Below are 11,310 nucleotides of genomic sequence, written 5' to 3' on the forward strand. Positions count from 1 at the left end.
GAAGTACACTGAGCATCCCTATTGGTCTTGTTCTTATTCATGTTTCTAACAATCAAGACATTCTGCATCTGACCTTAGCTATTAACTTAGAGTTCTCTTTGTCTTTCAGCCATGGTATTCAAGTGAACTTAGAGTAAACGATTATAGTTGACCCTCCTTTGTCAAAAATATTTTTCCTATTTCTTGTGTAGCCAGGGAAATTATTAATGCATTACAGATCTGTTTAGAAATCAGCTGGGATTGTCAAAGTATTTCCTAATGCTCACACTTCTATTTAGCAAACAAATTTAATGTCAGAGATGGTCGCCACCATTATCACAATTTTCAAGTATGACTCATAAAAAAGCCTTTTTTCTACCCAAAATGGGGGGGGGGGGGGCTACAAAGGCAAGAAGTGACTGGCTTACAAGCTTTCAAGAAGGAGCCTAGATCCAGAGGGCATGGAGGAAGGTAGACTCTCTACTGAGTAGTATCCAATCTGTCTGGGTGGGGCTGAATGAAAGGAGATGGGGATAGGTCTCTTGTGATACAATAGTGAATAATTGTTATCAGGACTGATTGTAAGGTTTGGAAATGTAAAGGTAGACATTTTGTAGAAAAAGGAGAGGCAGGATTGACTTTGCAGTCCAGGAGCAGAGGTCCCAGGGACCATCAAGGGAGAAGAGCGGAGAGCGGGACCCTACCCAGAGAAGCAGTGAATCAGAGATGGAGGCAGAGACGATGACGTGGAGAGATGGAGTGGCTGGGGACTCTAGACCCAGAGAGGGAGAGGGGCTGTGTGGTGATGACCAGGAGGCAGGCTTGCAGAGTATACACTTTGGTTGGTTGATGATGCATGGAGGGGATTGTAACCATGGCAATGCAATGATATACAATAGGATAAATGTAAAGCTAATGTTCTCCCATGTAAACTATCACATAATTCACAATAAAACATTTGTTAAGCCTGTTTTCTTTTTTTAATGCTGAGAAGAGGAAAGGAGTTAATATTTAAAGAGTCCTTGGTATGTGCAAATTGGTGTTATGCAAAAAGAGCAGATGTCTACATCACTATATAACTGTCAAAGATATACATCTGTCAGATATACATAACTGTCATATAACTGTCAGATATACATAACTTCCAAACCACTGAGAATTATGTTTTAAAGAAGCCAATATCACTGCCCTCTGGGTGTGGTGCTGTGAGTTAATGCGCCAGACTGCAAAGCCATTTGAACTGCAAGGTCAGTGGTTCAAGCTCACCAGCTGCTCCTCGGAAACGTATACAGCAGGGTTGCTACGGGTCAGAGCCGACTCGACAGCAATTCACAACAACAACAAAGAATTCCTTGGAGGTGCTGCTGTGCAATGAAAGGGTAAGGAAGATGGGTAGAGCTTTAGGGATCTCCACCCCTGCTTTTAATTGCCAGGGCTTCAAACAGTATTCAGACAAGGAAGTGTCAGATAGATATTGGCTGAAAGCAGAGAATACCAGAAAAATGTTTACTTATGCATTATTGACTACTTTCAACTGCGTGGGTCATGGCAAGCTATAGATATCATCACAAAGTTTGAGTATTCCGAAACATGTAATTGTGCTTATGAGGAACCTGTAATAGACCAAGAAGCAATTGTTCAAACAGAACAAGGGAACATGGAATAATTTGCACCAGGGTTGTATTTTTTCACCATACTTATTCAATCTGTATGCTGAGCAAATCATTTGAGAAGCTGGGTCATATGAAGAAAAACGTGACATCAGGATTGGAGAAAGACTCATTAACAACCTACGATATTCAGATGATATAACCTTGCTTGCTGAAAGTGAAGAGAACTTAAAATATTTACTGATGAAGATCAAACACTATAGCCTTCAGTATGGTTTGCACCTCAATGTAAAGAAAACAAAAATCCTCACCACTGGATCTATAAATAACATCATGATAAATGGAGGAAAGATTGAAGTTATCAAAACTTCATTTTTCTTGGATCTATTATGAACACTTAAGGAAGCAGCAGTCAAGAAATCAAACAACATAATATATTAAGTAAATCTGCTGTTACAAAACCTCTCTAAATTGTCCAAGAGCTAAGGTGTGGCTGATCCAAGTCATGGTATTTTCAATTGCCTCATATGCATGTAAAATTGGACAATGAATAAGGAAGATTATAGTAGAATTGGCACATTTGAATTATAGTGCTGGAGAAGAATATTAAAAGTACCGCAGATGGCTAGAAGAACAAGCAAATCTGTGTTAGAAGAATTACAGCCAGAATGATCCTGAGAATCCAGGATGGAGAGACTTTGTCTCTCATAATTCAGACAGATTATCTGGAAGAACCAGTTCCTGGAGAATGATATGCAAAGAAAAAGAAGATCCCGATGAGATGGTTTGGCACAGTGGCAGCAGCAATGGGCTCAATAATAACAATTGTAAGAATGGCGCACGACTAGGTAGTAAGGAAGGATTTCATCCTGTTATGCATAGGGTCACTCTGAATCAAAACTGACTCGACGGCACCTAACAACAACCTCCTCTTTAATCAGAGCAAATCCTCTTTCATCTGTTTTAAACATTGGTCCCCTATAAGATTTTTTTTGGCAAAAGGATTTACCTTCTATGGGGGAAAATGCTTCATTGTGACTGATCTAGGCCAAGTTGACACAGACCCTTAACCACCACAGTCAACATTTTTCTCACCTTGCACCTTGGCATCCATTACAGTGTTAATATGCAAAATAATCAAATAATAGATATTTTAGTGTTGCTGTAAATGAAAAAGTCAGATAATAAGGTTAGTGAAAAATGAGGAATAGGTGTACACTTTAAATGTTTTTTTCTCACCTTCTTCCTCTTTGGTTTCTAAACTGCTTCCAATCTGTAACTGAGACACTCCTTCTATCTTAACCAAGTCACCTCATCACACTCCCCAATCTTAGTTTATGCCTTCAGAGAACACAACATAAAGGATGTGAAACTCTTATTCCACATAAATCTTTCTGCCATCAAAAGTTTTTATTTAATACCTTTTTCTTCAAACCCTCTTTGAGTTTTGTCTGAGGAAGCCTCTAACTAAAAATAACTTTAACTTTACTGTTATTGTTCAAGTAGTCCTCAGGTTATGAACATCTGAATTACAATCTATTCTTAGAGTCCTGGTGTGGCACTGTGGGCTAATGCATCAGACTGCAAAGTTGTTTGAACTGCAAGGTCGGTGGTTCAAGCTCACCAGCTGCTCCTTGTAAACCCTATACAGGGTCGCTATGGGTCGGAATCAACAGCAACAATTCTTATCCTTTAAAGTTATGTAATTTTGCCCTCACTTTTGAAATGATTGAACCAACCTCTACTCATCAAATTCTTCATCACATTAACCTTCACTTGCTGCATGTGCAGCTTTTAAATCCTAGACAAGACTTCGAGCTTTTTGTTGCACTAACATTTGGCTAAATAAGAATCATATGACCTGTGTGACTTACCTATAGATGCAACTTAAAGGCATACTTAGGAATGGATCTCATTTGTATCCTTGAGATTGCCTATACATGCGTGATATGCATATGGAAAACATAAGGCTGTCAAGAAAACTTTTCTTCATGATTTGTTATTGTTAAAGTTAAGGGCCGTTGAGAACCCTGTATAGGTTCTCTGAGGAGAGGCTGGTGAATTTTAACCACTAACCTTGAAGTTCAAACTGCCGACCTTGAAGTTCAAACTAACCTTGAGGTCCAGTGCTTTATCCTACACCAGTGCCACACCAGGACTCCTCTTTCTGAATTATCTATAGGAAACTTGGCAGATAAGGGAAATAAGTGAAAATATTCAGTATCGCACATGGAATTTAATCTCTTCCCTTGTGGTACCCACTGGATTTGTTTGTGGATAAATGACTCAAGTTGGGTTGGTGTTATGCATGGTGTAAGAGCTAGCCAAGTTAGTTTCTCTCAGATGTCTACAACTGGATCAGGTTTTAAATTGTCTTTTAATACAAAACAATTAACACAAGGTAAAACAGTGCTTTCTAAAATAGCTTACTAGAGATTCAGATAGTCCCAAATGATCTTTTCCTTAGATTGTTGTTTTTGTTAAGTGCCGTCAAGTCCGTTCCAACCCATAGAGTTCAGAAATTCCAATCAGAGAATTGTGGCTGGTGAGCTTGAACCACCCACCTTGCAGTACAAACTGAATTTGCAGTTCAGTGCATTAACTCATAGTGCCACACCAGGACTGAGCAGATATTGCCACCTTACAGTTTTTCTTGACTCACATTTCCAGAAGAACACAGGTAGTTGTTTTTCTGTAAAAGGTCACTCATTCACCTGGGAAGTGAAGGTTGTCAAAGATTGAATATCAGAGGTAATTTAAAGGAAGCTCTTCACACTTCTGAAAATTAAAAACAAAAAACAATGCCATCTGTGGACTCCAACTCCTGGTGAGCTCATGTATGCCAGAGACCGGTGCTCTATGAGGTTTCCAATGGCTGCTTTTTCAGAAACAAATCACCAGGCCTGTATTTTGAGGCATCTCTGGGAGCTTCAACCCTCCAGCCTTTTTGTTAAAAGCCATGTGTGTTACCATTTGTATTACCCAGGGATTTCTCCCCCACTCCTTAGGGAAGGAGAATGTCATATACAATTCATTCTACTTTGTATTAAAAGCGAGACTAGAAAACTCTATTTTATAAAACAATTGCAATTGAAGTATTTTTATATTTTTGTTATGAGAAGTTAAACAAGAAAGACTTTGGGTTGGAAGAATACAGATATAAGAATAGAGGGGGGAAAAGGTAGGGGGAAGAAACCTAAAGTGAATGAGCAGCAAACGAAAAAGGAATAGAGGAAGGTGGGCATACAGGTTCTGTGGTTCACTAGGGTGGGGGGGGGGTGGATTCTCAAGGATCTTCTTTAGCTGCCTTAATTCTTACATTTCTAAGGTCTCCATTCGAAATCCCATCCCATTAAAATTATTATCTGCAACAGCAGCAGTGATCAGAGTAGTGGTTCTAAATGGTGGGGGAAAACCCAGTCAAGGGTCAGAGATTCCCTGGTCTCTACCACAAACCTCTACAGCTTTCTGTTGATGCATATGCTCAGGGTAGTAGCAACAGGACATGTCTTGCCGCATATATACTGATATTTCCCATGATGACTTAACTATGGATACCCCAACTCATTCAACTATCCACCTTTAAATTTCATGAGCATTTAATTTTAATTGCTTTCTTCTATAAGCAGACTTCTTTTGCTTTCTCAGTTTTTATTCTTATGTACTATTTAAAAATGCATCTGGGAGTTAAATTGAACAAAAAATAATGTTGTGATGTTCTCATCACAATGAGAAGAAATGAAACAACCAAACAAACCAAAAAAAAAAAACAAAACAAAACAATAATTGATTAAATCAATGCGAATAAGTCATCATTTTTGGCCTTACATTGTCCAGACAGCTGATTTACCAATTGATTTCACCAATGCTATTTGGGACTCCTGGTGAGATGCTGTGGGATAAGCACAGGACTGCTAATCTCAAGGTTGGAGTTCAAGCCTACCATGCATTCCTTAGAAATCCTATATAGGTTCACTATGAGTTAGAACCCACTCAGCAACATTTAACAATAAAAACTGCTATTTAAGACCCAAATTGTTACATGAGTCTCTTCTTTCTCTTTTTATGATAACAAGAAAATTATTATCCAGTCTTACCTTATTCCAGATTGTCACTGGGTAAAATAAACTAATGAAACAATTGGATAGTCCAACCTAGATTAGAAGCTGTTTATTAGCCCAAACAAAATATACAATTAAATTCTGAATACCACCAAGAATGATTTCACAAAAGGATTCCTCACCTTGTCCCAAATCTGTTGTGTCCAAGCATCTTCATTGGGACCCAATCCCTTTACGGAGTCTCATGAACAACAGCACAGGATAGTCTGGCACAGATGGTCACATGTCCCTAATGACTTTGGTATTTAGGTAGGTCATTTTCTACTGTGGAGAGTGAACGGTAGTAAAGTGGGCAGACTCTGGAAGCAGTTCTGCCATCATCCCACTATGTTACTTAACATCTTTGTGACTTGGTTTCCTCACCTGTAAAGAGGGATAGACATACCTGTTTCATACATTGTTTTAAACGAGATACTTCCTTAAGGCATTTAGATTTATTAAATGTTTGCTAGAATTATTATTGTTTTGATTGGTCTAAGGTCTTTATCCAGAAGGAGTCACCTGATCTCTCTTTATCAGCAACAATATTACACTTTGAAGTCTGATTTCAAGGCATCCTTTGAGTCCGTAAGAAAAATCTCACAGATCTGTGTTCTCCTGTCCATTTGTTCATCAGTCACTCTTGTTAATCGAACTACCATGCACTCTTTACATGGAAAACTCTTATTAAACAAATTTAAATAAAACAAAACATTTAGTACTATAAATGTAGTGAACACAATTGATTTTGGTAGCTCAGATGCTGTTTCAGGATTTTGCAATGCCTTGTACCTGAATATGGTGTAGGAATAGATTGCTATGCATGTGTGCTACTGTAGGATAAGCATTGGACTGGTAACCATAAGCTTGGCAGTTCAAATCCACCAGCTGCTCTCAGAAACCCTATACCAGGTTGTTGTGAGTTAGAACTGACTTGATGGCACACACCACCACCAACAACAACACATTTATACCTCACTGAATGTCCACAATATGTTCTGTGAAATAGGATAAGATGTGATTTGGATATTGTGCAAATACCACATTGTAGTCTGGTCCTGCTTCTTGCTGTAAATATTTCTAACAAACTTTGAAATTTAGCAGTGATCATCCATGTGTTGAGAAAGGATTTACTTTTGTGTTTGGTCCTCAATCCATGTCATAAGCAATTTCTCTATTTCTGATATAGGCCCCTCTTACATGCTTGTTAGCCTTATAGATTTCAGTGAAGCTGATACTTTAACAGCTTGGATCCATTTTTCTTTGTTTTTGAGGATAGCTGTGACTGTCAAGAGTGACGTGCCTAAATTGTGAGCGATAGCATTAACTAATTTTCTACCTTTGTGTTGTTTCAATGGGCTTTTGTTTAATTTCCAAATTGATACTTCTGATTTTCCTCTTGCCATGATGCACTTCACATTGATATTTTTGAAGAAAATTAAACACACAGATAATACTACAACACTCAATAGATGCACAACATACAAGACTGGATACTGCTGCCTATGAGTCACTGCATACATGGTTATTTGGGAAACTTTTTTGATAGAAAGTACAGTATAGTATATACATAGGCCAGTAACATAGATGTTTATTATGACTACCATGTATTATACGTTATATGTATAGTCTACCATTATATGGCATCCTGGTGTAGCACTCTAGGATATGCACTGGCCTCAAGGTTGGTTTAAACTGCAAGGTCGTAGGTTCAAACCCACCAACCACTCCTGTGAAACCTTATATAGGGTCACTATGAGTCAGAACCAACTCAATGGTACTCAACAATACCAACCACTATATACCTGGCAGCACAAGTGCTTTGTATGCAAGAGACATGAAATATATATGCTGTGTGTCCCATTCTCTGATTGGGATTTCTGAACTCTATTATAACCATAAGGAGCTCTGGTAGCGTAGTGGTTACGAATCAGGCTGCGAACCTCAAGGTCAGCAATTCGAAACTACCAACTGTTCCACGAGAGAAAGAGGAGGCTTTCTGCTCCCGTAAAGATTTACGGCTTCGGAAACCCTGTACAGGGTCGCTATGAGTCGGAACCGGCTCCACGGCACATAACAACAACAACCATTATAACCATAAGGAACCCTGGTGTCTCCGTAGGGTAAAAACTGGACTGCTGACCATAAGGTCTGCCGTTCAAATCTACCAGTTGCTCCTTGGGGGAATAATTAGACGTTCTGCTCTCGAAAACATTTACAAACTCAGAAACCCTAGACAGAGTCATTATGAGTCCTATTCAACTCGATGGCAGTGGGTTTGGTTTGGGGTTTATTAAAACCTTGTGGAACCATGGACATACTCATATATGTAATTGAATGTTGTACGAACAGTACATGACTGTATATTCAATCTTTGTTCTTAATCCATGGTAATTAGGGAGTTCAGGAACACATCAAGGTATGGGACATTTTCCATAAACTGATTAAATCATGCCCAATCATATATAGATTATTATTTCTTTTCAAACAATATGCAGCTATTCTTGTGACAAATAAAATGCAAATCTATTTAAAAGCACTACAGAATTCATAGTGATCCATTAGCATCATGTATCCCTCAATTAAAAAGAACACCAGACTAGCTGCTACCATTTACTGTTGTGGAAGGAAGGTGACACATTTTTTATTTAAACAAGGAGTATGCCATAAAGCATAAGATTGACAGATACAATAACATAAAAGATAAAATCTCTCCATTTGTCAAAACCCATAAGATTGTACTATAGAAAGAGTGATGCTGAATATAAATTATGAACTTTAGTTAACAATAATGATGCATGAATATTGGTTCATCAATTATAACAAATGTACCACATGAATATGGTTGGTGATTGCGTGCAGGTGAATTGGTTCTGACTCATAGTGACCCTTTTAGGGTTTCCAAGGCTGTTTCCAAGAGCAGAAAGTCTTGTCTTTCTCCCACGGAGCAACTGGTGGATTTAACTGCTGATCTTGCAGTTAGCAGCCAGACTCGTAACCCACTATACCACCAAAGCTTCTTATGTTCACCACATGAATATAAGCCGTTAATAATAAGAGAAACTATCTGCAGGGGGAGTCAGAGGGCATATAGGAACTCTCTGTATTTTCTGCACAATTTTCTGTAAACTAAAACTATTCTAAAAATAAAGTCTGTTAAAAAATATATTATGGCAAAAGATAGAAAAAAGGGGAAATAATTTCAACATATTTAACATACCCTTAAGAGAAATGGAATCTTTATAAATAAATAATAATTAGCCCAATACATGGGCAAAGAAAGGCAAAGCAATCATAGGATACTAGGTTTAGGGGCTTTTTGCTTTAATCAACTGACAAATATTTTAAATTCTCAAAAAGTGTTGGTGATAGTGAGGGAGGAAATGAAACTCTGTTATGCTCTGGGTTAAGGTGTAAATTGGTATGACACAGACACATGGGAGGAAGATGTGGTGCTGTGGGTTAAGCACTGAACCCCAGGGAGCAGTTCAAACTCACAAGCCACTCCTTGGAAACCCTGTACAGGGTCACTATAGTCAGAACTGACTCGATGACACTAAACAACAAACAACCATCAGATTTTTGTCTGGACACAATTTTCACTTGGCAAGCAACATTTTGGGTATGTATCCTTTCTGCTCCTGTAAAGATTTACAGCCTTGGAAACCATGTACAGGGTCTCTCTGAGTCAGAACCGACTCCACGGCACAAAATCACCACCACCACTACCATCACAAAGGAAGGGTATCCTGGTGGCACAATGGTTGTTTGAACCCACCAGCCACTTCTTTGGAGAAAGATGTGGTAAACAAGTCTACTTTATCCAGTAGAAATATAACTTACATATGTTTAAAGACTGTTGTTGTGTTGTTAGGTGCCATTGAGTTGGTATTGACTCATAGTGACCTCATGCACAACAGAATGAAAACTGCCAGTTCCTGAGCAAACCTCACAACAGTTGTTATGTCTGAGCCCATTGTTGCTGAGCCACTGTGCCAATCCCTCTTCTTGAGGATCTTCCTTTTTTTCTCCAATCCCCCACTCACCAAACATGATCTCCTTCTCTGGTGAGAGGTCCTTCCTGACAACATGTCCGAAGTATGACAGAAGAACTCTAGCCATCCTGGCTTCCAAGAAACACTCTGGCTACACTACTAACACAGATCTGTTTGTTCTTTTGACAGTCCATGGTGCTTTCAATATTCTCCTCCAACACCATAACTCAAATGCGTCAATTCTTCTATGGTATTCTTTATTCATTGTCCAACTTTCACATGCATATGAGGTTATTGAAAATACCATGGCTTGAGTCAGTTGCACATTAGTCCTCAGACCGACATCTTTGCTCTTAAACACTGTAAAGGGGTCTTGTGCAGCAGATTTGCCTAATGCAATGCATCGTTTGATTTCTAGACTTCTGCTTCCATGAGAAGAAACTCTGATAGCATAGTAGTTATGAATCAGGCTGCTAATCTCACTGTCAGAAGTTTGAAACTACCAGCTGTTCTGCCTGAGAAAGATGAGGCTTTCTGCTCCCGTAAAGATTTACAGCCTCAGAAATCCTGTCCAGGGTTGCTATGAGTCGGAACTGACTCCATGGCACATAACAACAACAACAACAAGCTTTCATGAGTGTTGATCATTGATGTGAGTAAAATGAATCTTTGACAACTTCTATATTTTCTCAATTTATATGGATGTTGTTTATTGGTCCAATGGTGAGATTTTTTGTTTTCTTTACATTGTGGTGCAACCCACACTGAAGGCTGTGGTCTTTGATCTTCATCAATAAATATTTTGAGTTCTCTTTGCTTTCATCTAGCAAGGTTGTATCATTTGTGTATCACAGGTTGTTAATGAGTCTTCTTCCAATCTGATGCTACGTTTTTCTTTATATAATCCAGTTTCTTGGATTATTTGCTCAGCATACAGATTGATCAAGTATGGTGAAAGAACACAACTCTGGCACACATCTTTCCTAATTTTAAAACATTCGATGTTCCCTTGCACTGTTTGAACAACTGCCTTTGGTCTATGTACAGGTTCCTCATTGGCAAAATGAAGTGTTCCAGAATACTCATACTTTACAATGTTGTCCATAGCTTGTCCTGATCCATACAATCGAAACCTTTGTGCAGTCAATAAAGCACAGAAAAACCTTTCTGGTAGTCTCTGCTTTCAGCCAAAATCCATCTGACACTAGCAATGATATCCCTCATTCCATGTCCTCTTCCAAATCCTGCTTGAACCACCAGAAGTTCTCTGTGAATGTATGGTTGCAGTCATTTTTGTATTATCTTTAGTAAACATTTACTCATGTGGCATAGTAATGATATTATCCACTGATTTCTACATTCCATTGAGTCACCTCTCTTTGGAATGGGCACGGATACAGATCTCTTCCAGTCAATTGGCCAGGTAGTTGTCTTTCAAATTTCTTGTCATAGATGAGTGAGTGCCTCCAGTGTCACATCAGTTTATTGAAAGATTTCAATTTGTGTTTCATCTATTCTAGGTGCCCATTCTTTCCAAATGCCTTCAATGCAACTTGGATTTCTTCCTTCAGTATCCTGATCATACACTACCTCTTGAAATGGTTGAACATTGACTATGTATATATA

The sequence above is a fragment of the Chrysochloris asiatica genome, unplaced genomic scaffold (genome assembly GCF_000296735.1).
Source record: "Chrysochloris asiatica unplaced genomic scaffold, ChrAsi1.0 scaffold00088, whole genome shotgun sequence".
Classification (NCBI taxonomy): Eukaryota; Metazoa; Chordata; class Mammalia; order Afrosoricida; family Chrysochloridae; genus Chrysochloris; species Chrysochloris asiatica.